The following is a 23,780-nucleotide window of genomic DNA, read 5'->3' as shown; positions in this document are numbered from 1 at the left end:
AATATGTCCCCGTCACTCTTGCTTCTCTTTTATTTGCTTATCCCAGGGAAGCTCTTGTTTGTGTTCTGTAGCTCAGTTTTATTCTTTGCCTCTGATTTTAGGCTCTACTCATACCCTTAATGTGGCTTCCTTAGCTTCTTAAGCAAGTCTCTTCTCTTCCAGTATCTTAGTAGAAAGAAGCCCTTGGTAAGCAGGGCCAGACTTTCACCTCTCACCTTTCTCAAACTTTAAAGTGAGTGGGGGCGGCGGGGGTGGGGGTGGGGTGGGCAGGTTCTGACACCACATAAATGCCGGTGGTGAGTTAAGTTAGGTAAGTGCTCATAAATGTATATAGAATAAAAAGAGTAAACATGAACTTATTTGAAGAATTGTCCTCTAGCATCCTTTATGTCCAGACAAAAGTACTTGGTCTTGTCATATCCTAATCCCTAAATGCAGAGAACTTGATCAACCTTCACTCTCCCAGCCCTGCATCTGTACACATTCCAGGTCTTTATATTTCTTCTCTATTTACTCCACATTTCCTACCACTTAGTGCCCTTCATGGGATTTGAGAGTCTGGGAATGGTTTCTCCAGTACGTCTTGTGACAGGAACAGCAGTGACAGATGGAAACCGTTCGTAATATCTACCACATATGCTGGGCTCGCTCAGATGACAGTTTCTTAGAAAATGAAAATTCATCTGGCAATAAATAACAAGGGCTACAAAGCTGTTCCTACTCTTCGATCCAGTAATTCTACTGCTGGGAATTTATTTCACGGAAATAAGGAGAAAAAAGTAATCTGTCTAAAGATGTTCATAGCAGTACAATTCATAAGAAAGGAAAATAGAAACAATCCAAATGCCACTGGAGAAATGGCAGGGAAAATTTTGACATTATCACAATGGAATACTCTAGAGCTATTAAAAATGACAAATATATACAACAGGCCAATTCTTAGAAATGTACTTGGGAGGTAACCTACAGTGAGAGGCAGTGGACCAGAAAACATTTAGTGAGTGTCTGTTGCATAAAAGACACTTCAAATGCTAAAAGGTGATAGGATTATCTGGGTCCAAGGATGAGGAAACTGAGGTTCAAGGGATTTAGTGCCCTGCCTCGAGAGGAACTAGAATTCAAGCCTGGATCTCTCTGATTCCAAAGTCCATGTCCTCCTGCAAATGCAGCTCCTGGCTGGTTTAATTTTCTAGAAAAGATAAAAAGAAAACAGAGAGTGATCCAAAGAGATTCAAGTTTATTTTTAATTGTCTTGTTAATAAATATTTGTTTAAATTTAAATTAGACAAAGGAGAAATAAAGTGAGATCTGTCTGGTCTACGAAGCTGGACTAGGCAGTCCCCTATTAGGATCTGTGTCATGTAGAAGTCCACGCTAATTATCTCTCCATTGTGCATCCAAATCATTTGAGGGGCTTGTTTAGTTCACACATGCCCTCTCTTCACCCCACCCTCCCATCCTGCAGTAAAACTCTATGTCTATGCCATAATGAGTTATTGTTGCTGGTAGAAACACCAATATTTATTTTTTTTATTTGTTTGGAGTCCAAAACAAAGACTGAAAAATCACTGGTTATAGATTTTCCTCAAAAGGTCCCTGTGAAATCCCAAGAGCTTGTATTTCAGATGGGAAGAATAAGTGTTTTCTTATACTAAACGTGTCTCTTGTACAGGTGACGTTGGATGAAATGGAGGATGCATGGTGTTTGTGTGGATTTTAGAGTAAGCGTTCTGGTCTTGGCCCAACTGCAATTGTAGGTAAGAACTATTTTAAAGACACACACACACACACACACACACACACACAGTCACTGGGTTTGTCCTCAGAAACTCTTAGAATGGCATGTTTATCTTGCCCTTTACCCTCACAGAGTTTAATTTTGTAACCAAGGAAATGTCCTGGTTCTTGGGCTAACAGTTTCTCAGCAGAAGATGAACATTAAAAATGTTTTGTTCCTAAAGATCTTGTGCTCCTTGCCTGCTATTGACTGAATATTTGTGCCCCCTAAAACTATATGTTAAAACCTAATTCCCAATGTGGTGATATTTGAAAGTGGGGCCTTTGGCAGAGCCCTCGTGAATTGGGAATAGTATCCTTAAAAGAGAGGTCCCAGAGAGCCCTCTCTTCCCCTCTAGCCAAGTCAGGTTATAGCAAGAAGACAGCTGTTTGTGAACCAGGAAATGGGCCCAACAGACACCGAATCCACCAGAACCTCGATCTTGGACTTTCCAGTCTCCAGAACTCTGAGAAATAAGCTTTTGTTGTTATAAACCATCTACTATGCAGTTTTCTGTTACAGCAGCCAGAACGGGTGAAGACATTGGCTTATGCTTATGTTTTGACTCATTGTCCTCTTGTTGTGCACCCAAAGGTACAGTGACAACAGTCCTTCTGACTTTTCCTGAGGCCACCTGCACTCCAGCTGGCTGACTTCACTACCTCCTCCTTAATTGTTTCCGATTGGAGAAGCAATTGGATCATATACTTGAAGTGACCAGTGAATAAAGGGTAAGGAGCTGTTTTAAAGTGGCAGCCTCATGGTTCCTCAAGAGTCTATAAAACTAACCTAGGCAGAGAAATGATAGAGGTCTCCAGGCTCAAGGGCAACAGATACAGAAGACCCTTGTCATCAGAGCACCAGCTTCTGAATTATCTTCCCATGGGTGCCCTTGGAAGACACCTTCCGGACCAGAAGCTGTTCCCTTAATGACTTTGCAGAAGTAGCAAGGTGAGGTTGCTGGGAGAAGTCAGGGAATATGAATTCCTGAAACTCTTGCAATCGGCTGATCTACTGCCCTGCTGTCTTCATGCTGACATGACCACATCCTTTTATTAAGTGGCAGGTAGCTGGGATTTTTTACTTCACTATTGCACATACACAGGAAGGAAACTATAACCATAGGGCTCCAGAGCTGGCAGAACAGATGTGAAAGTCAGGATCTTGGGCAGGGATCACAGGGCAGGAGATAGAAGCCTGTGCTGTACAGACTTCTAAGAGCCACTAGCAGATACAATGACTTATTGGTAGTGCGACTTTGGGCCAGGTACTCAACCTCTCTGACCTTGAAGTTCCTTCTAGAGAATAAGGCTCATTCTTCCCATGTTGCAGTGTTGTTACAAAGATTAGAGAGCATGTGTCTAACATGCCTGGCTATCCATAGCCACTAAATGAATGAGATTTATTTTCATTGTCATTGTGCAATGTTTTATTGGATTCTCTTCCTCTCCTTTTTGCTTCCTAAGGTGAACTGACCATGAATCAATGGGAAAGCAGGCAGGACAAGTGTCACCAGCTGCGATGGCTAATTTTATGTGTCAGCTTGACTGGCCATGGGGTGCCCAGACATTTGGTCAAATATTTTTTGGATTTGCCTGTGAGGCTCTTTTTGGATAAGATTAACATTTGAATCAATAGACTGAGTAAAGCAGATTGCGCTCTCTAATGTGGGTGGGCCTCATGCAATCGATTGAAGGTCTGAATAGAACAAAAAAAGCTGAGTAAGAGGGAACTCCTCCTGCTTGACTGCTGCCCTGGGACTTGAACTGAAACATTGGCTCTTCTTGGGTCTTGAGACTGCAGGCTTTCAGGCCAGAAGTTACACTGTTGCCTGTCTTGATTCTCAAGCCTGTGAACTTGGACTAGAACTACAACACTGGTTCTCCTGGGTTTCCGACTTTGTGATTATAGATTTTGGGACTTCTCAGCCTCCATAACTACATGAGCCAATTCCTTACAACCAATCAATCAATCACCCTGTTTCTCTGGAGAATCCTGACTAGTACAGCAGCTTAGAGCTTTGATTTTAGGGGACAGGCCTCAGGGAAGACATGCAGAGCCAGGGGAGGCCTTCCACATTGGGAAAGGAGAGCCAGAATGCAGGAGACAACAGCAGGGATGATAAGGAAGGAAGGAAAACTTTGCCCCCTTTTCTTGTTTGCCCACTTTAACTGTCAGACATAGTCTGACCTGGTCTGGCTCCTGTGAGTATTCTAGGAACAGTGCCTGTTCAGCTAAGCCCAGAGTGACCTTAATACGGAAACAGGCAGAAAGAATTGTCCCACCCTCTGTGTGCCCTGAGCATTTTGTACATATAACTATACCCATGCAATATTCCATCATATTTTAGTAACATGCCTGTCTCTCTTACTGGTCTGTGAGCTCTGTGAGGAGAAGGATAGGGTCAGATCCATCCCTGTTTCCTCAGTGCCTCGCTTAGGATTTGGCATCATGCCTGGCTCAGAGCAGACACTTCTCTGAGTGTCTGCACTTCTGTGCTTTGAAATTGTAGATTAGTAGTTGGGTGATGGAAACACCTCATTCTTTCCCTCCTTCCCACACATGTGCCTCATCTATTTCTCAGATTTAAAGGAATTTGAACCAAATAGGCTCTTTTGGATCAGGTTGGGCTAGGCTGTTGTACTAACAGCCCACTCTAAAATCTCAGTGACTTAACACAAGTTTATTTCTGACTCATGAAAAGTCCCCTGTGGTTATGGGCGACTCTCCAGGACAGCTGTTCTCCATACAGTGTCTCCACAATCCCACACTCCTTTGATTTGGTGTCCCCATCATCTCAACATAAGGCAGGGTGAGAGCTTGTGGAGAAAACACATTCTCTCAGCTGTGCTTCAGCCTGGAAGTGCTAGCTGTCACTTCCCCTCACTCCCTGCGGCCAGATCTACTCACATGGCCACACCTAACTGCAAAATTGTTGGGATGACTAGTCTTCTATAGGCCCAGGCAGGAAGAGAGAACTGGATATTGGTGTGTGCTAACCATGCCTACCACAAAGGCTCAAAGCTGAAATACAGGACAGCCCAAATTCAAAGTGAGAAAACTACCAAAATTTGTAGTTCTTGTTATGATACATATATTAAGTTATTTATTCATCCAACAATATTTATTGAACACCTACTAGATGTCAAGTGTTGTTCTTGGTACTGGGGCATGGCAGTGAATAAAACAAGTCTCTGACATCATGAGCTTACAGTCTAATGGGGAGAGACATGCCGGAAATAGGTATATAAGCTCTCAGAGAGTTAACAGGTTATCAAGGAAAATAAAAGTGATAAAAGGCTATAGAGGGATAGAGGAAGTTGCTATTTTGAATATGGCGGTAGAGGAAGTCCTTGCTGATAAGAGATTTGGTGAAGTGAGGGAGACTTGCCAGTGCATGGGGGAGGGGAGGCAGTAGTGCAAGCAGAGGGAAGACACAGTGCAATGGTAAACTTACTAATTGGGTTCATTCATCAAACACTTATTGAGCTCTTACCACTCACTATGCCAGCTGGTGGTACACATATGAATGAAATCCAGACGGTGGCCTCCAGCAATCCACAGTCCAGGAGAGGAGACAGCTGAAGAGTCAGAAGGGACACAAAAGAGAGAATTGCAATTTCCATCTGGGTGGAGAGGGGTCAGGGAATATGTTATGCAAGAGGTGACTTGATGGTCTAAAGTGGAAATTAGGAAAATCAGCCAGTAAAATAATCGTGTCATATGTGTTATCTACTGCTATGTAACAGAAAACCCCAAATTGTGGTCAAACCCACAACATTGTATTATTTCTCATGATTCTGTGGATTGGCTGGGTTCTACTGGAAAATTCTTCTGGTGCATGTCATACTGACGGGGTCACTCATGTGGATGCATTTAGCTAGGAACCTAGCGTGGGCTATGTAACCAAGGTAGTTTCATTCCCGTGCCTGGTTCTACACTGAGGTGGCTGGAACATCTGGGGCTGACTGGGCTTCTCTTTCTCTCCATGGGATCTCCCGTCTAGTCCAACTGAAATTTCTTTACATGGCGGCTAGATCCCAAGAGGCTTTAAGACCTCAAAGGACTAGGGCACTTGTGTGGCTCAGTCAGTTAAGTGTCTGACTCTTAATTTTGGATCAGGTAATGATCTCATGGTTTGTGAGATCAAGTCCCACGTCAGGCTCTGTGCTGACAGCAAGAAGCCTGCTTGGGATTCTCTCTCTCCTTCTCTCTCTGTCCCCACCTTAAAATAAATAAATAAACTAAAAAAAAAAAAAAAAAAAAAAAAACCTCAAAGGGCTAGAAGTCATGGTGTCACTTTCACTGCCTTTTAGTGGTCAAAACTGGTCAAAAAGCCAGCCCAGATTCAATGGGAAATAGACTCGACTTCCATGCCCCCAGGGATGGGAAGAATTGGTACAGATGATATTATCAGACAACTACCACAAACATTGACAATATAGAAAAGCAAGTATGTCTGTGTGCTCCCACACTGTCCTTTCTCCATAACATGAGTCAATGGCAAAAACACGAATTGTCCCAGCACACTTACCTGCTGAGTCTAGGATCTTTTAAGTCAGCTGCCCAGGTAGGCTGAACAGAGTCAGGACAAGAGATGAAATCCATTTGCCACCCAGCCATAAAGGAATATAGCAGCTGCCCAAATTGTACCTATGATATAAATATGCTAACTCTGTAGGTATTATGTCTGCAAATGAACTAGGGAAGGGCAAGTGGCAGGATGTGGATGATGCTTTTTGTCCTATTTTTGTGATAAGTAGGCAGTTTTAAATACCAAGGGATATAAAAAATTTTTAAATGATTATTCCACAGGACAAGGATAAAAAAGGAAAAGAAAACTTTATGAGAGGAGGTTGGGGTAGAGAGCAAGAATGGCTGGCCTAGAGAGAGGGGAATTCAGAGGGGCTCAGAAAAGGAGGCAGGTGACATAGGCATGTCAAGGGGTCCTGGAAAAAACAATTTTGGTCTAAGCTCTGGAGACTGTACTTGGTTTCCAGCCAGAATGAGCTTGGCATTCCCCAGCTTTGGGGCTTGGGGAAATCATCGAGCTGGGCTTAGAGGTATAACAGGTTGGAATGCAAAGGCAGCTTTATGTGTCCGACTCAGCTAGCCGAATTCTGCAGCAAACTCGGTACCTGCATTTGACCTGCTTCCAAGAGGTTTGAATCCCCAAATGTACCATAATGTGTTAAAGTCAGTTTTGTGCTCTAAAATGCTGAGAGTGTTATATTTCAGGCACCTCATCGTAAAAGAAGGTTATAGAACAACAGCTAACACTGTGCTCATAAGGATAGAAGCAAAAGAGGAGAAATGTATGCTATTGCCTTTGGTGGTGATGGCAATTGAATTAACTAGACACCAAAGTGAGGGGCCAAGGAGTTTCCTGAGAGCTCATGTATTTATGGTATCTCCTGAGCCTTTAAATTATAGATATTTTAGCCCTGTCCCTTTAGCAAAACCAAATCCTAACGTGGAGGCACTGTGTGTAATTTAAGGCAGGAATGTCTTTCCCTTTGCCCCAGGCAGCGGTGCTGTGGTGGGAAACATGTTGGATCAGGAGTCAGGAGGGTACTACCCAAGGGGCGTCTGCAGTTTTGGCATCCTCTAAGACTTGGACTTGAAGCCAGACCCTGCCATTTCCTGGCTGGATGGCCGGCATGCCTCAGTTGATGAATTTGTAAGGTGGTAGCATGATACCTCTTTTCAGGGTTATTGTGAAGATAAATATCTTCAAAGTATCCATGGTAAAGAAGCAATATCTGCAGGGCACATGTCATCTAGCATGGGTTCTCGTCAACTCATTCATGTTTATCAGCCCACAGGCCTTCAAATGAATGAATCTCTTTCTTAGTCAAATCATTTGAATTCTGCTGCAGCTTAGTTAGAGGGACCTAGTCCAGCTGCTGAGTGGTCCCAGATGTAGTGGTCCAGGACCCCCTCCCTAACAAATACAAAGAGATCCTTTCGTGTTGAGGCTTCAAGTTGACTCTCTATGAGGCCAGATCACCATAGGTTCTGGAATTCAGGGAAAAAAATTTCCCCAGATAAAACAGAAAATTGTATTTCCTGACATCTCAGCCACCATCTGGGTTTTCTTCCACATCAAGTATCATATTTTGGCTACTGTACCCTGTTAAAACATTTACCATAAGCTCTCCCCCAGGGTATTTCAAGGCCCTCCCCATAAAACTTTCTAAGCAGAAAAATCCTTTGGGAATACGAGGGCCGGTCATGGATTAGGACAGGATTGAAATCCTTCAGCTCATGATATAGGAAACCTTCCCTGTTGGGGCCTTCACAAGGGTATTTTATTGAGGGATTTCTTCTTTTGTTTTACTATAAGTGTAATGTTGTTGTAAGTCCCAAATATTTCCGTATTGCTATCTGCTCTTGTGTTTGTCGGGTCTGTCTGGTGGAGAGGAGGCTCAAGACTTAGTTAAGATTCTCTCCTGGACATTTTAGAAATACTCCCTTTGTTTCTGGTTTCAAGGTATCTGCCACTAAGTTTCAGTCTTGCATCCGTTTACTATCTTCTGGTGGCAAAGAGGTCCTGGGAAATTATCTGTTCATTAAGCACACATTGGATGTTCACCAGGAGCCAGGCACTGTCCGAGACATGGGATGCAGAGAACAGTGAGACAGCTCTTGTCCTTGGAATCCTCACTGTCTAGTGAAGGTTGCACCTCTGATCAAGGGCCTTTCCTGTCCTTAGAAAGGCTGATTAGCCTATATGTAACTGTGATTTGATACAGGTACAGATAGATTGATTTCTTTACTACCTGTAATGTGGAATGAATAACCCAGATCCTAGCATGTTGGCCTAAATATGGCCACCACATTTAGTTAAAGTCATGCTAGATGCTGTAATAAGTAACAGCTCCTCCCAAATGTATAATGGACCAACAGAATAGAAATTCATTTCTCGTTCACATCAAGCTCAGACATATCTGTTTACCAAGGTGCTCTTCTCCCAAGAGGGTTGCGGGATCCCAGTGTCCACAGGACTCTCTGCCGTCCACCAGCCAATGGGAGAAGTGGGAGTAGAAAGCACACCTACTTCTTAAATACTCAGACATAAAAGTGATATACATTGCTTTTGTCCACATTCTATTGGTGAGAACAAGTCACATGGCCATAGCATGATGCAAGGGGAAAGGGAGACCTGGCTTGGCAGTCACTTTCTGCAACATCTGTCCACTATGGATGGGGAACAGGTCACGTTGTTGGGTAACTAGCTGTCTTAGTCACTTCTGCTTTTCACTGGTAGGTAAAAAAAGAAAACTTTAATTAGCTTCTCATCAATTTGCCCCTCTCACTCCCCGTTTCTTGGATCTCCAGGATCTTATAATTCCCTTTCTAGTATGATGGGATTAAAAGAACCTGGCACCTGGCTGGCTTGCTTGGTAGAGCATATGACTCTTGATCTCAGGGACATGAGTTCAAGCCCCATGTTGGGCATAGAGCTTACATTAAAAAAATAGATCAATGAAATAAAAGAACTCTGAGTTGGAAGTCAGATTTGGGTTCTATAATTACTAACACTAACCCCCAGGATAATCTTGAGCAAGTCATTCTCCTTCCATGTGTCTCAGTTTCCTTATCTGTAAAATAAAGATAGTAATACCTACTATACAGGGGTGTTTTGAAGATTAAATGTGATTCGCCTCCAAAGTGCCTAGCAGAGTGCCTGACAAATAAGAGAAACTCAACGTATATTTACTTATTAACTGAGTCAATGATGAAAGAAATTTTTATCAGCTGTTTCCTACTAACTTCCATTGGTTCCTGTGATAGTGTTTCTTGACATTATTTGGTTAAGTGGTATAGGTGGGGAAGGTCGTGGGAAGGAACTGGAATTTTCCAGGTACCCAATAAAGTCACTGAAGGCAGGAGCTGTGCGTGAGCTCCTTTGTGTATGTCCTCCCCACCCCCCGTAGTGTGTCTGTATGAAGAGGATGCCTAGTAAGGCCATGCTAGATGAATGAATTTTGTTGAATTATGGATAAGTGGCTACACCATTTTCTCCAAGGGGCTGAACACTGAGGTGACCACAGTTAGGGCCATAGACCAGAGTTGGGGTTGTCTGACTTCCAAGAATCAGAATATTTTTGTTCTTTTGGTTCCAGGGTGTGAGGCAACATTTCCAAGGTGGGGAAGTCAGTGTTGGTACTTTCCTGGCTGAAAGTGTGAGAGCACCCTTTCACTCACCAGGCAGATAGCTTTGGGCCTCTAGGCTGACTTTATTTAACAAATTGTCCACTTGGGTATTCAAAGCTATGAGTCTTTCTAGCAAATCATAAGCAACTGTGGTTGGGCTTGTGTTAGACTTGGTCTCAAGTCCTGAATGTGCCACTCACTTAACAGGGCTGAGTGGCAGAGTGGAAAGAGCATGGGCTTTGTAGTCCAACAGCTCTGGCTTCAAACCTGGCTTGCCAGGAAGGCTTTAGATGTCTTATTCAACCATCCCAAGCTTCAGTTTCCTCATCTGCAAAATGGGAACCATAGTCCTGCCACTCTCCCTTTCTGTCTCCCTCTGTCACAGGGTTGTTGAGGGACAGATTAGGGTAAAGGTTGAGAGGTTATGCTCTGGAGGCAGACTCCCTGGGCTCCTATAATTGTGGGCTAGTTATTTAAACTTTCTGTGCCTCAGCGTCCCCATTTGTAAAATGGTGACAATAATACTCCCTACTCTAAATGCTTACTGTGTGGGATAACTGGGTTAATTAATGTGAAATGCTTAGAAGAGAGCCTGGCACAAAATAAACAGTCAACTGCAATGAGTAATAATGGATGTTATTAATATTATTAGGGTCATCATCAAGAGAATTAAACGAATATAGAGTTATTTGCTAACTCCAAAGCCACAGATCTTAAGTTTCATTACTAAAGCATTCATTAGGCCTTCCTCTACCCCCACCCAGCTCTATTTCCTGGCCTCTCTGGAATCATGGGAAATTTCTCAGCATCGAGAGAACATTTGCTTGATTTTTAGGCTTCTGGTTACTGTGGCCAAGAGCAGACGGGCTTCTTCCAGGTCCGAGCTGTGTTCTGGTGCTTTTGCCCCATCGTGTTTGGAGTACATGTTTCCTTCGGTGCACCTCCTAATTGCACAAACCAGAGCACTTCCCACCGTGGGTTTACACTGTCCCTGGAGTGGCAGGGAACTGGCCACAGACCAGCACCACAGGCTACAGAGGAGAAGCTGGGGTGTCAGGATTTCTCTTAGTGTGAGCCATGTTCGGATACTCCACCCTGGGAAAGAGGGCGGGCATGGAGTTAGTGGCAGGAAAGACCACACGCCCAGAGGGAGGCTAAGAGTGTGAGGCTTGAGGTCTGACCAGCCTGTGTTTGAGTCTCAGCTTTCCCTTTCCATAGCCATGTTACATTGGTTCATTGACTTCTGTTTGAGCCTCAGCATGTTCATCTATAAACGGGCATAATAATGCCTATTCTATAGACTTGTGGCGAGCATAGGATGTGATGATTCAGTGTCTGCCACATAGCAAGCATTCAAAGAATATGAACTAAAGTCAGTTGGCAAGGGGTCAGCAAACCTGGGACCTGATAAAATGCTACCAGTGTTCTGCAAGACAATGGGCAAGTTGGTTGACTTCTCTGGGTGGTAATTTTCTTCACTTGTAAAGTAAGTGTGGTGGTTTTATACCATGTCAACTTAGCTAAGCTGGGATCCTGGTTCCCAGAATTCCCTTCCTTTTATTTAACAAATTGTCCACTTGGGTATTCAAAGCTATGAGTCTTTCTAGCAACTCATAAGCTGGTGGATTCCATTTCAAGTTGGCTCCAAGACACATTTTGCTAGATTTGGAAGGTGGGAGTGAAGCAGGAACCCTTTTCTTTCTTTTTTTTTTTTCAATATATGAAGTTTATTGTCAAACTGGTTTCCATACAACACCCAGTGGTCATCCCAAAAGGTGCCCTCCTCAATACCCATCACCCACCCACCCCTCCCTCCCATCCCCCATCAACCCTCAGTTTGTTCTCAGTTTTTAAGAGTCTCTTATGCTTTGGCTCTCTCCCACTCTAACCTCTTTTTTTTTTCTCCTTCCCTTCCCCCATGGGTTTCTGTTAAGTTTCTCAGGATCCACATAAGAGTGAAACCATATGGTATCTGTCTTTCTCTGTATGGCTTATTTCACTTAGCATCACACTCTCCAGTTCCATCCACGTTGCTACAAAGGGCCATATTTCATTCTTTCTCATTGCCACGTAGTACTCCATTGTGTATATAAACCACAATTTCTTTATCCATTCATCAGTTGATGGACATTTAGGCTCTTTCCATAATTTGGCTATTGTTGAGAGTGCTGCTGTAAACATTGGGGTACAAGTGCCCCTATGCATCAGTACTCCTGTATCCCTTGGATAAATTCCTAGCAGTGCTATTGCTGGGTCATAGGGTAGGTCTATTTTTAATTTTTTGAGGAACCTCCACACTGTTTTCCAGAGTGGCTGCACCAGTTTGCATTCCCACCAACACTACAAGAGGGCAGGAACCCTTTTCAAGCTGTGGCAGGCACTGTGGCAGCACATGCACTTTGCTGCTGATTTACTAGCTCAGCTAGTTGACAGAGGTGGGCCCACAGGGCCTCTAGCTCCTCCTAGATCCTCCTAGATCCTCGATCCTAGCTTTGTCAAGTCCTGGCCAGAGTATGTGTAGTTGGGTGCAAAGGGCACAGCTTCTCCTACAGCTCATCCATGACACTGAGATTGGAGGTGGCAGAAGACAGACAAGGGTTCCAGTCAATCTATATGAGGTCCAGATTTTTCATGTGGGTTCTGGTTTGTTCTTGCTCGTATCACTTCACATCTAGCTTTCCTTCCCAACTTGCAGTCCACTGACCTGTGTCAACAGTAGGCACAACACCCCACACACTTCTCCGGCAGTTCATACACTTGCAGAAGGTCTTAATTCTCAAACAAATCCCTTATTTTCTGTCAACCACAGTGATTCCACGTCTCTGCTTGAATTCTCACTGATACAGTAGGGAGAGTAGCAGCAATTTCACAAGACTGCTTTTCACAAGGACCAAATGAGGTTGTGGATGAGAAATTGTTTTGAAAAGTATAATGCAGGTTATGTGTATGTGGTCCCTTTATTTTTTATTTATGTTTTTAAAAAATTTATTTTTTTTTTAATGTTTTATTTTTGAGACAGAGAGACAGAGCATGAAGAGGGGAGGGTCAGAGAGAGAGGGAGACACAGAATCTGAAACAGGCTCCAGGCTCCGAGCTTGTCAGCACAGAGCCCAACGCGGGGCTCGAACTCACGGACCCTGAGATCATGACCTGAGCCGAAGTCGGCAGCTTAACCGACTGAGCCACCCAGGCGCCCCTATTTTTTTTTAAATCATATATGGGAAATTTTTTAAGTAAAACTCAAAAGTATAATGCTTGCAAATATTTTTAAAAGCAGAACTCTTGGCCTCCCCATGACCTGCTCCACTGTCTTCTTTCCAGTTGCTCAGGCCAAAATCTGGGTTCATCCTTGACATCATTCTCTCCTACACATCATTTCTTCTATTCAGACTCCTGTCACTTCTCACCATCTCCACCACTAGCTCCCTACTCCAAGCCACCATGCCTCTTGTAGAGATTATGTTCTTCTCATGGCCTCCCTGTTTCCACGAGGACTAATCCAGTTAGACCCAAGCTGGATCACATCATGCTCTGCTCACAGCCCTCTGGGTGGCTTTCCCCTTCCATGATGCCACAAACCCTTGTCTATTACTGCTTCTTTGAACTCATTCCCTCCCGCCATCTCCCTGGCTCACTCTCCTCTAGCCACAATGGCCACTTGCCACTCTCAAAATATACCAAATGTGTGCCATTACTTACAATGGGACAACATCTTTCAGAGAGGAGGAATCAGACATTGGAACGATTGCTGTCTTGCATTACTGTTGGCATAGACACATCTGGGATGTCACTTGCTACCCATACACAAGTATTTACCAGTAAACTATATGACCACAGACTAAAGCTGGATGTCATTCTGGAAAGTGCTTTTTACCAGAAATTAAATGCAACTGGAACTTACTGTTAGTATTATGGTTATCAATGATAATTTAGAGTTTAATCAGTACAGTCCACAATAACATCTCATGTCTTTTGGCTATCCAGGATTTTCAGAGTGCTTTTGTGTCCATTATCTTTTTTAAGCCTCACAACACTAGCAGCTAGGCGTTTTCTCCCTTTTTACAGATAGGAAAATGGAGGCTCCCAGGAATCTGTTGACTCACTTAGAATTCGAGAGCTAGTGTTTGACAAGGGTAAAGCTAAAAAGCAGGTTTCCTAGGTGCCTGGGTGGCTCATTTGGCTGAGTGTGTGACTCTTGATTTCATCTCAGGTCATGATCTCATGGTTTGTGAGTTTGAGCCCCAGGTCAGGCTCTGTGTTGACAGCACGAAGCCTGCTTTGGATTCTCTCTCTCTCTCTCTCTCTCTCTCTCTCTGTCCCTGCTCCACTTGTGCTCTCTCTCTCTCAAAAATAAATAAATATTAAAAAAATGAATAAGAAAAATAAAAAGCAGGTTTCCTGACGTCAGGCTCAGCATTCTTTCCTTTTACTGCAGTTAGGAGCTACTTATAAGGCCAAACTCAGTTAAAAGTAGGGCTGGATAGAATGAAAAAAATTGTGCATTCTTCATTGCCACCATCCAAGATTGAAACTGCTCCCACCATGCCCAAACCCCAAAGTTGACACTTTTTTTTTAGATGGCAAATATCCTGGGGCGCCTGGGTGGCTCAGTCAGTTGAGCATCCGACTTTGGCTCAGGTCATGATCTCACAGTCCATGGGTTCGAGCCCCACATGGGGCTCTCTGCTGACAGCTCAGAGCCTGGAACCTGCTTCGGATTCTGTGTCTGAGAGTTTATCCACAGAGAAAATAACATTTTGTCTTGTGGAAATTAGGAAGAGTGAGAATGGAGAAGTGTGGGGAAGCATATGGTTCAGGTGAGTTGAATAAGTACATTATTATCCTTGTTTTATGAACAGGTAGTATGACTCAAGGTGCTCACGCTTGCAAGCTGACGAGGAGCAAAGCTGTCATATCATGTTTCTCATGTAAATAAGGACGTTGGATAAATATCACTGAACTCTTTTCTAATACACCATGTGCCGACTTGTGGAGCTTCTGCAGCAAAGCCAGGAAGTGCCGAACGTGCATTGTTTCGATACTTGCTGTTTATTACTAATAAGCATTGTCATTTACTGGACACCGATGTTAGGTATCATGCTTTACCCATACTCTCTCACTTAACTACCTCTTCCCCCAACCCACTGGGAAGTTCTATGTACCTCTGTTTTATGTGTGAAGAAACTGAGCCTCGAGGTTATAGAGCTGATATATGGGCGAGCTGGGATTTGAATGCAGGCCTATTCCACACTGAAATTCACATTCTTTGTAATGTGGCACATCAAAGCAGAGGAGAAAGGGCACAAAATCAGAGGTGATAGCCTTAATTGAATTTAAAAGATTGTAGGCAGAGTCCATTTGAGTCCAGAAAATTACTTACTGTGATTAGATACAATCTCCTCATAGGGTTGTTTTGTTACTAAAGAAACCTATATAAAGGCCCCAGCATAATGCCTGGCACATAGTAGGTACCATGTAACTGGCATGGAGGTGATGTAGGACAGTTTTTAGGACTCATGCTCTGCAGTGAGATTGCCTGGGTCCAAATCCCATCTTCTCTACTTACTAGCTGTGTGACCTTAGGCAGGTCACAGAACCTCTCTGAGCCTAAATTTCCTCATGTTTAAAATGGGAACAAATCATCATCAAGAGATTTTGACTGTATCTATAGTCACATGAATTTTTTTTTTTCTGGCCTCATGTATGCTGCTTTTGTTCTAAGAACAAAGACCATGATGGAAGTTGGGGTGAGTGACCCTTGGGGAAGGAGATGAAGGCCCTATTTCCTCAGGGCCTTTCACATTGAGAAAGCCCCTCTGCATTAGGAGGAGGCCTCCAAGAAGTCTGCTGGACCCATTGTCTCCCCATGTGCTCTCAGCTCAATTTCCCTCCCGAGCTTTGTGTGGGGATGTGATGAACACGGGAAGAGGCGGTTTAGGGCCGTGAAGTTGGGGAGGGGAGAGGGCGACAAGAGGGGTGGGAGGACGGTGCTGGGTTCCTGCCAGGTGGGCTGGAGACACAGGTACCCTGTACTGGCTGTTGGATCCCGGAAAGATTGGTGGTTTCTGCATTTATGTTCCAATGTTGGTGGCACAGGGGGCCAAGGACCTGGAGGGAGTATGGCTCCAGGCTGACTGTCATGGAGGGCAAGATGGGCAAACTGGGGACTACTATCTTGTTTGTTCCAAGGGCCCAAGGAGCACAACAGATTGTCTAGATTATCTAGTTTTGTGCTCTTTGGGACAAAGTGCCCAAGGCCTCCAGACTGCCCAGGCTCCAGGTCAGTGGAGGTGAGAAGGTGCAGGAGGTGTGGAGGGGAAGGCTTGCTCCTTTCTGGGAGGACATTTGTCCTTCAGTCAAGGTCTCAGTAATTGGGGCTGACGGGCCTGGAGATGAGTGATAGACCAGGCTCTCTGACTAGCTGAGGTCCCCTCTCCTTGCATAAATGAATAGGAAATAACCAGAGTTTAGATCTCCAGTCATTTCCCACACTGAGGATCTCCTAAGGTGCTCCTGGGACATCACCTTGAGCTTCAAGGATAGAGTTTAATTTTGAGGGGTTTTATGTTGCCTTTTTTTTCTAATGCTAGAAATATAAGCTGTTTGTACTATTCAGTGAGAATGAGGGGAAAGGTTGTGTTTAGCACAATGGCTATAACAATGGAGAACTCAGTATCTGACACATAGCAGTTCTCCAGTAAATATTTGTTGAATGGATGAATGAAGCTCATACAGAGGGAAAAAGACTTGCAGGAGGGAAAAAAAAAACCAAAACAAAACCCTGAAATGTTGTTATGGGCTGGTGATAGGATTAGTGGTGATTTTTATATTTTCCCTATCCTCTAGAGCTTTGTATTGTGGTAATAAGATTATTATAATAACAGGTAATTATGACTAAAAGGAAATTTGAGCCAAAATTAAGGGGTCATTTTCTTATGAAGCAGGAGCCTGCTTATAGACTCAGCAGTTCAGCGGTGGGAACCAAGGCCTGGTGAGGAGGGTTACCTTTTTATATCTATTTCACTTCTGCTCCTTCTTTTCAAAAAGAACTAAATCTCTCCCTACCCCAAGTGAATGCCTACCAATCCCCTCTTGCCCCAAACTAATCAGTGCCCAATTCAAAATCCTGCCCAGATTCTAAAGAGGGAAGATTTTGTAATAGTTGATTAAGACATGAGGCTTTAGAATAGACAAATTATTTGAGTGCCTTAAAGTATACTGTTAATTTTGAAAAGACCTCCTTATGACATACATTTTTTCAAAAAGCATCTTCTCCTGATTTTAACATTGGGTTGAGAACTTTATCAAGATTACAGCAATCAGCCCTTTTACTGTGATGTGTCACCGTCCTGAAGATTGACTGTTGTCCAACCAGGAATAGATAAGATTTGGGGAAATCCTCTCCCAGGCCTTCCTGTTCTTTTATGAGGAGTTGGTCCTAAAATATTTTCCCATTATCTTCTAACCCCATAACCTTCCAGGCTAAACTAAAGCCTGCTGAGGGAGCTGTAGCCACTTTAGGATCAGGCTGGAAGAGCCTGGCTCCTGTGCTATCTGGTGACAAGATTCAGAGACAAGACAGGATCACCCTCTTCATCTCCTAAGACCTGGTCACGGACTCCATGGGAAGTTATGGTTGCTATGGTGTCATAAGCACACCATGAGCAAAAATGTCATTTAAAAAAGAACCCCACCTTTCCTTTAAACCACTCAGAAGCCCGTTTAGACACAGGATCGGGCAGAGGTACTTGAATATTTGGGTAAAGAACAGGTTTGAGATTCCTGGGATGCATCCTTCAAACTATGGGGTTCCCAGTCCATCCTTACTGGGCAACTGGAAGGGAAGCTGGGTTTTATTCCTAGCTCTGCCAAGAACTTACTGGGTGACACTCCCCAAGTTACTTTACTTCTTTAGGCCCCAGTTTCCTCATTTTGTTCCTGCAAAATGGGAACACTAATCCTCACCTCACAGGGTCGTTGTAGAGATGAACCGAGCTAAGGTAGGTGAGGGGGCCTGAGCTGTAGGGGTGCTCAATCATTTTAACCCCCTCCCTCCTTTCACCACAAAGAATCAGGACAGTGCATTCAAGGTTGTCAACTGCTGCACTGACTTATGCTAAGTCCCTCCATATATACCACCTGAGTCAAAGCTTTTAATTAATGCCAGGTGAACTCTGGCTGGGCTCTTACAGTCCCAGAGCTCTGAGTCATGCTTCATGCAGGGTTTAGTGCAGGAGCATTCGGGGAAGGACTCGTGCTGCTCTGGGTGAGTGGGGCCACACCTTATGCTGGGGTGTTGGTGGTAGTGGTTGCATTTTGTTGTTGGTTTGTTTGTTTTAAAAAATTCACATCCTGTCCCACAGCTGGGGCATAAAATCAAGCTTTAGTTGTGGGCTTTTTGTTTACTTTATTCACTGGATGGGCTGGTCAGGAGTTTAACGGAGGTCAATGTCTTTATGTTGCTCGGATTCTGTGAAGAGACTCCGGCAGTTTCTGGCTACTAAATCTGCTGGTGTAAAAAAAGGAACTTAAACTAAAAAAAAATAGGTCGACTCACACCGTCTGGCTGCTTTTAGGATAAATTCATTTTTGTTTTGCTTAAAAAGCAATAACAACAAGCTTGTAAATGTTTATGTGTTTTCATTTTGCACAAAGGCAGCTTTGGCAATGGGAATTTTTGGTAGAAAAAAATAATTAGAGAAATAATTGTGGCCGCTCTCCCAGCTGCAAATCATTGATTCAGCTCCACTTAGGGAGGGAAGGAGGGTGGAAGAAGAAAAAGAAAAGGGAAAACAAAAAAGAAAAAGACAAAAAGAAAAAGTAAAAAAGCAATTAGCTTTATTGCCAGAGGACGGCTCTCTGTCAGTTCCCCTGAAGTCACCCTCACATCCTTTCTCTCAGGACAAACACCTCAGAGGTCTTGAGAGTATTTGATTTATAAAGGCTGAGAGCAGACAAAACAGAGCAGCTCAAAAATATCTTTCAAAATTTAGTAACATGATAAACATAATACAATTCATTAAAGAAAAATGAGAATATATCGAAAAGAAGAAAGGGAAAGAATTCCTGGTCGTCCAAACACAACTGTTGTTGACATTTTCATGTAGTTTCTGGATGTCTTTTTGCTTTACGTGTATTTCCTCATTTGTTTCTCGTAGACGTAATGACGGAGTGTGTACCCTTCTGCACTCTGCATGTCCCACACAACAGATAATAGCATCGATGGAAGCCTTGCTATGTGCCGAGTACTGCCTGCCGCTGTTCAGTGTCCCTCAGCCCACCTGACATTCTCACCTGTCAATCATCAACCACCACTACATAAACGTGTTTAAGTCCCTGAGCATTTCTTTGGCATCACATTGTGGGAAAACAGCTGGATGAAGTTTCACCCAGTTTAAAGGCTATTTGAGGATGATCTTACTTCAGATGAGCTACATGACATGGAATTTTCACCATGGGAAGCCTTAGGTGTGTGTGTTGACTGGGGGAGGGGAGTGGGGGGAGGAGGTGGGGGTGGCTCAGCTTTTTTATTTTTACCCAGAGGGAGCACTATGACACTTCCTTGTGAAGATTTTACTAAGTTGAGTCCAGACATTTACAGTTTTAAAAGCTTGCTCTAACTTTATGGGTGAGTTTAGTATATTTCAAAATAATCATAATTTTTTCCCCAGAGGTTTATATAAGAAATTATATATATTATACCTGAGTATGCATTATACCTGACCTAATGCCCTCTGAAGGCATTGTTTTAATGTCAGGAAGATTTTTTTTCCAATATTTTATTTAAATTCAAGTTAGTTACCATATAGGGTAGTGTTGGTTTCAGGAGTAGAGTTTAGTGACTATTACATATAATATCCAGTGCTCATCACAACAAGTTAGGAAGAATTTTTTTAAAAAGAGAACATTAGAGGAGTCAGACATGTCAGAATGGGATCTTGTTTGAAAACCAAAGAGAAGACATGCAATGAGAATTTTCATGGCAGTTTGCCAGGAGAGGCACACTTTTCCAAGGGCACCTGGGCACATGTCCAACCTGGGAGTGTTGAAACACCCAACTTGATGGACATTTGTCTTTTAGAGCAATGAAACTTGAGGTACAAATATAGGCATCTATGACGCCAATTGGGAGAGACAGGCATTGGATTAAGATGCTATGGACATATAAATCCAACAATGATGTCAAATATGAGGCTTAACCAAAATTCCTGTGGACAGATATTCCAAGATAAACAATGAACTGCTTCTCACATGACAACTCTATGTAATGATAACTCGGGACAAGACGTGAAGAGGTATTCATATATATTCCAACTCCTAGGACAACAAATGTGTGTATAAAACATTGTTTTCCACCAAGTTGAAAATTATTAGAAGTCTGTTTGAATCATTATAACTCTAAACATTACTTTTCAAATAGCTTCTATTAAATTTAACAATTCTCCTGAACAATGTCATATAAAGCAGCTTGAAATGATAATAGGAACTACACTTAAAACACTCACTAAAACTCAGTAAAAAAATGCTAGTGGCTCACAATATGGATACCTTTATTATCCCTATTTTATAATCTGGGTCAGGACTAGGGCAAAGCAAGTAAGTTTCCCAAAGTACAAAATTTAAGGAGGCACTCACTCTCAGGCTTCTTAAATTTTGTCAAACCTACAAGTGAGTGCCTCCTTAAATTTTGAGCCCTGTGTGCCTCACTTCCCTCATGCTAGTCCTGATGTTTTTGTAGATGAAAGAACTGAGGCTCCAAGAGTTAGGCTAATTGTCTAAAGTCCTCAGTGAATAAGTGGCAGAGTGAAAACTTGAGCCTGGTCTTAATTAGCTCCAAATGGCTTCAGTCCTTTTACTAAATATTGACTGAAAAATCTAAGAAGGGCACCCCAGAAACACAACTTCTACCCTCCAAGAATTAATAGACATGGGGGGAAACAGACATATGTGTAATAATTTGAAATGTGCTTTAACAGTAGATGTTAACTGGCATCCTTTAGGGAATGAACATTCTTTGTTTGCAAAAACATCTTGATAAACTTCTGAGGTGAAAGAGAGAGTCTGTGTTGGCCGAAAAATGAAGAACAAATAAAGTGGTTAAGTTGCTCCTGGGAAAATGAGAGATAGAAGAAGGAGAAGGAGAGGAAGGGGAGAGAGGAGGAAGAGGGGAGGAAGGAAAGGAAGAGGAAGAAGGGGTGGGGGAGAAGGAGAGAAGGGAAGGGAAAAGAAGGGTAGTAGAACAGAAATGGGAGGGATGAAAGGATCCAATGAGTTGGTGTGAGGTTGGGGATTATGTATAGGAAATGGCAGTAAAATTTCCCTGGTGGAGAGGAAACTTAAAACAGTATTTTAAGAATAGAAATGCCACTGCCTGCATTTTACCCTGCTCTCCCCTCACCCACCATTTAAGTAGTCTTTGATATCACAAATGTTCACTATAAGGAAGGATTTGTATTGGAAATTTGGGAAGGGCACAGGACCACTGCCAGCCCTCATTACACATTTGTGCAAATTGGAGAAAGGTGTCCCTTCTGGGTGGGTATAGAAGGTGAGTAGGGCACAGGCTGGTTTTTCAGACCTCCTTTCCCCCTTAGCTTTGTGCCCTTGAGCAGGGCAAAATTTATATAGCCTTACATGATGGCCCTGGTCACATTGGGGTCAACATTGTGCAGACCAGAGGCAGCATGCATAGAAGCAGGAATTGCAGTTGGAGGACAAGGAAAATACAGACCTTTGGGAATTCACAAAAACTATAGGAAAGGCTTCAGATTTCCACAGGGCATAGAACTGGAATTCAACGAACCTTATCCAGCTCTATGGGACTAAGATCTGGATTGCCTGTATAGACACACAACTACACCATAACATGGTATGTGTGCTGATGGAAATAGGTACAAAGTGCTGTGAAGCCCAATAGCTAGTCCTGCTTGGAAGAGCTGGGAGGCTTCCTAGAGGCAGTGACATTTAAGATGCTATTCAAAGGCTGAGCTTGTTGAGAAGATGGTATGTTCGGGGCCTGGGGAGAAATTCAATTTGGTTGCAGCAAAGCTTGTGTATGGGGGAAATGGCATGGCATGGGAATGGAGGAAAGCCACAGCTGAACTATTAAGGTTCATAAGTGCAAGGTTTTGATTATCCCATAGGAGCTGGGGAACCACTGGAAAATGGCTAAGTAATTAGCAAGTTTTTTTCTGGCATGGAGGAAGAGGCTGGAGCAGGGTGGGAATGTTTGCCATGTTCCGGGTGGCTCAGGATGAGACTAAAACTAAGGTAATAGCAATAGGGATGATGAAAAATGTACTACTTTGAATAAATATCAGTTAATTAGGATTGCCAGGACTTGGTGGGGGGACCTATCGGGCATGACTGAATCGAATTTTCTAATTTGGACAACTGGGTGCATTATTGCTTTCCAGTCCCCAAACCGGAGTGCACATTGCTCTGTGTTGAGGGTCTCATCCCCCTCCATGCTCTTGCCCTGAGGACAACAGAGAAGTTGTTTCTTACTATCTGGGGCCCAGGGTCAAAGAAAGGGGGACATCAGGAGGGATAGACCCCAAGGGCAGGGAAGCCATGCACAGCTTGGTTTTTCCTGCATATTTGGGGCAGAGTAGCTGCAGGTCAATCTAGAAAGGGCTTTCCAGGTGGTGGCTGACAGAGTAGCAAGTAGGCAGGGAGCAAGAAGGAGTCCTGTGTACCTCCACCAAATTCCCGAGAGCAGAGCAAGTGAGCTGAGCTAGCATGTGTCATGCACATGGAAGGACACCATTCGTACTGAATCAGTAGTAGAAGCATGTACTGAGAGGAGAAGAATGACTGAGTCCCTCTCTCCCCTTTCAGGTGCCCTATCTTTGTGGGTCAGCCTGAACCATGGCTTTGTTACAAGGGGATCTCAGAAGCAGGAAAGCCCATCCAAGGTGTGAAGTTGAAAGATCCAATAAGGTGAGTGCTGTAGGTTTGACAGGTAGTATTTCTCCCATTTTAAAAATGATGATATTCAAGCCCAGGGAGACTAAGTAACTTGCTCACTGTCTTCCAGGCTGCAAGGCCTAAAGCCAATAATGACAAATAAATCTCTGGTGGTAGGTACTCTGTAGACATTGTTCTCAGCATCTTTTTTTTTTACTTTCTAGTTTGAGATATCATTGATATGTAACACTGTATTAATCCAAGGCATACAAAGTAATTATTTGAAATCTCTCTATATTGTGAAATGATGACCACAATAAGTTCGATCACCTCACATAGTTACAATTTCTTTTTCCTTGTGATGAGAACTTTTAAGATATACTCTCTCAACAAGTTTCAAATATACAATGCAGTATTAATTATAGTCACCATGCTGTATGTTAGTTACATCCTCAGGATTTATTTATCTTATAACTGGAAGTTTATACCTTTTGACCACATTCACCCATTTCATCAACCCCCCATCTCTGGCCTCTGGCAACCACCAATCTGTTCTCTGTATCTATGAGTTCAGTGTCTGAGATTCCACATATAAGTGAGATCATACTGTATTTATCTTTGACTTATTTTGCTTAGCATAATACCCTCAACAACCACCCATCTTGTCACAAATGGCAGATTTCTTTATTTTGTTTTATTGTTGAATAATATTCATATGAGTGTGTGTGTGTGTGTGTGTGTGTGTATATATATATATATATATATATATATATATATATCACATTTTCTTTAGCCATTCATCTGTCAGTGGACCCTTAAGTTGTTTCCATGTCTTAGCTATTATTTTCTTAAAATACATTTTTAAGGTTTATTTCTTTATTTTGAGAGAGTACACACAAGTGGGGTAGGAGCAGAGAGAGAGAGAGAGAGCGAG

General features: G+C 43.1%; 1 long non-coding RNA gene across 1 annotated transcript; it reads left to right on the top strand.

Moving 5' to 3' along the window:
• Positions 1–301: 301 nt before the first annotated feature.
• On the top strand, positions 302–22,879 carry LOC109266741 (uncharacterized). The gene is made up of 4 exons (XR_008417073.1): positions 302–2,508; positions 14,797–15,029; positions 19,096–19,405; positions 22,778–22,879. It is a non-coding gene; the product is annotated as an uncharacterized LOC109266741 (long non-coding RNA).
• Positions 22,880–23,780: the final 901 nt, after the last annotated feature.

Source organism: Panthera pardus, unplaced genomic scaffold (genome assembly GCF_024362965.1).
Source record: "Panthera pardus isolate Hobbes unplaced genomic scaffold, ASM2436296v1 HiC_scaffold_11, whole genome shotgun sequence".
NCBI classification, from domain to species: domain Eukaryota; kingdom Metazoa; phylum Chordata; class Mammalia; order Carnivora; family Felidae; genus Panthera; species Panthera pardus.
The sequence above is the reverse complement of the archived record's forward strand: the minus strand, read 5'-3'. Positions and strand labels throughout refer to the sequence as shown.